A 2,793-nucleotide genomic window follows, 5' to 3' on the forward strand; every position below is an offset into this window, starting at 1 on the left:
AGCTCTGAGCTGCGGAAGGAGCTATGATATGCTTTCCGCATCTGGGGGTGGGGGAGAGGGGGTGAGAAGAGCCGCATGCGGGCCTGGACAGTCTCCTCTTGTGTTACCTTCGCAGAGGTAGGCCCCTCCCCCTCCGCTAGCGTGGTTTCTGTCCCCAGGTGCCCTCCACAACAGGGAAGGCGGTGAACAGAACTGGGAGACAAGCCGACGGTGCCCCGCTCCCTCTCCTCCATAGAGCCCTATGAGTAGTCACTGCAGAAGTGTCCCTTGGAGTCCTCCTTGTACCTGAGCTGGTCACCATGAATGGGCCTCAGGCCTGCTTTGAAACACACTGTTCTCCCATTCGAGACTCACACCACCCGTCTTGCACATCTAGGTGGTCCCAATGGGGCAGTGTGCGGGAAGCATGGGTGCTGGGGGAGAGGGTGGAAGAGAACAGGTGGGTCTGTGTAAACCCCTCACGGGCACCTGGCAAACTTCTGAGATGTGCATGGCCTATGATGGTGACTCAGGGCTGTTACTGCATGAAAGGAGGCCTCCTGGGCATTCGGTCTGAATGGAGTTGGCTTAGCCGTTTCCATCAAATTTACTAACCCCATGTGACACAGAGAACAAATATGCAGAGGACTCACAACTTTATTGAAAATACAAAACATGCCCTAAAACAGTGGGTCAAGGCCTCTACTTCTATTTAATATACTTTGCAGGCATTTGGGGAACTGCTCTTGGTGGTGAGGTATGCAGAATTTGAAACTGGCTCAAAGGCCCTTTGGAAAAAACCGTCACAGACACACTTCAAAGGAAAGTTCGGGCAGCTGAAGGATCTCCAATGGAAAGGAACGACGCGATGCCACATGAGGGCACCAACAGTGAAGCACGTGTGGAAGATGACAGGGCGGAGGTGGCAACAGCATAGGAGGAAAGGGTGGCATGGGCGGCCTGGGCGGCATGGGTGGCACGGGTGGCTCAGGCGGCACGGGCAGGTTGGGTGGCATGGGGGGCATGGGTGGGACGGGCGGCATGGGTGGCCTGGGTGGCACGAGCAGGTTGGGTGGCATGGGGGGCATGGGTGGGACGGGCGGCATGGGCGGCATGTGTGGCACGGGCAGGTTGGGTGGCATGGGCGGCACGGGCAGCAGAGGCAGCTCCAGTGGCACTTGCTCCAGAAAAACGTGGACCCAATCCAGCTCCTGAAGCAGAATGGCACGGCAGGGTTCACACACGCTAACGACAGCACGGAGGACCGGGGGCACGTGGGGCACGTTTCTGAGCATTACTGCCCTCTGATGTCTCCGACACTTGGCCCTTCTACTCTTAAACCAAGCCTTCAAGCAGAGAGAAAAAGAGATTGATTAGTATATTGAGCATTTCAAGTCAGACATGAAAAATTGCAGCAGGGAGCTCTCGGTGCCTTGAAGATTTGAAAGTGCATCAGGAGAAGCTATTTCCTTCTTGCTAAAGTATCTTAGGATATGTAGCTGAAGGCGCTCCCTTCAGCCGCCCTCCCCCCCAAGAGCGAGCACCGACTATGTGCCAGGCTCTGGATTGGCATATGGCTTTGTCTCTCCCCTCCCACCTTTTCTATTATTTCCCCCACTCTTACACGCAGGTGGAGCTGACCAACTGCACTCTGTCCCTGCTGTTATTACTGTGCCTGGGAGGTCTGCGTCCTGACAACTGACCGTCAGCTCCAGCTGCCACTAATCCCTACTCATTGGGCAGGTGTCACCTTAGTTATGGGGGAAGTTGAGCATAGGAAAAAGCGGGTGCCTTTTAAAATCATACTGAGGGGAACGGTCCCCATTTTGAAAAACCCATCTTTGGTTACAGTAAATAATCAATAGGAGTGGGTTGGATTTTTAAACAAAAGCTTTCCCCAAGGATGACTAAAAAGGGTCATTCATCCTCTGGAACCTTGGGATGGTTATAAAGAAGGAGATGGTATTGTGAGGGAGGTTTGGTCATGGGGGGCCCAGGGACTTTGTGGCTTGTCTTGCTGGACACCGGCGGAACTGAAGCCCTGGACACTGCCTTAATATTAGACTATAGGGGTAACGAATGCTTAGACGAACTCACCCAAATTTACTAAAACTCTTAAAATCTTTGCCCAGACAAGAGTTTGAGGGGAAAGAGGCATACCATTGTCACCTCTGTCAATTCTGCACTCTCCAACCTGCCCCACCCTCCAAACCTTCCTGGGCTCAGGACCAGGTCAGCTCACTCCACTCTGGCTACAGTTGCAGGGCCTTGGAGCAGAGCCTCTGGTGCCCAGCAAGGTTGCGCCCTCTAGGAGCTGCTAATCAACCAGGAGATCCCCATCCTGTCCCTTATGCTTAAGTCAAGAGGGTGCAACCTGCATTTTAGGAAGACAGCCGACAACCACGTGAGTGAGGGGTCACAAAACGGCTCCCCCCTAAATATCTGCCAACTATTAACAACTGAAAGTAAAACCTGTCCTGTGGACTCCACTGCTCCCTCAGCATCTCAGTTAATGGAATTGTGCCATATTTAGTATTTTTGGATGTTTCCACTCGGCAAATTTTACATGAGACCAAGGGCCTCCTCTCTCTGTCGCCCCATCTTCCCTCTCCCATCTTAGTATTTGGGTCCTTCTGCTGCATGAATATGTAGTCGAGAAAAGCCAGTGTAATAGAGCTCATTTTGGGGGGTTCGAGCGTACCAATGGTCAAATCTGCATAAATATAAGCAATGTGCAAAGCTGGCTATGTGAGGTTCAGGCTGACACTACTTCCATATTTCCAATACTGGTTTCATAAAACAGCTCCTACTGTC

Source organism: Stenella coeruleoalba (genome assembly GCF_951394435.1).
Source record: "Stenella coeruleoalba genome assembly, chromosome: X".
NCBI lineage: Eukaryota > Metazoa > Chordata > Mammalia > Artiodactyla > Delphinidae > Stenella > Stenella coeruleoalba.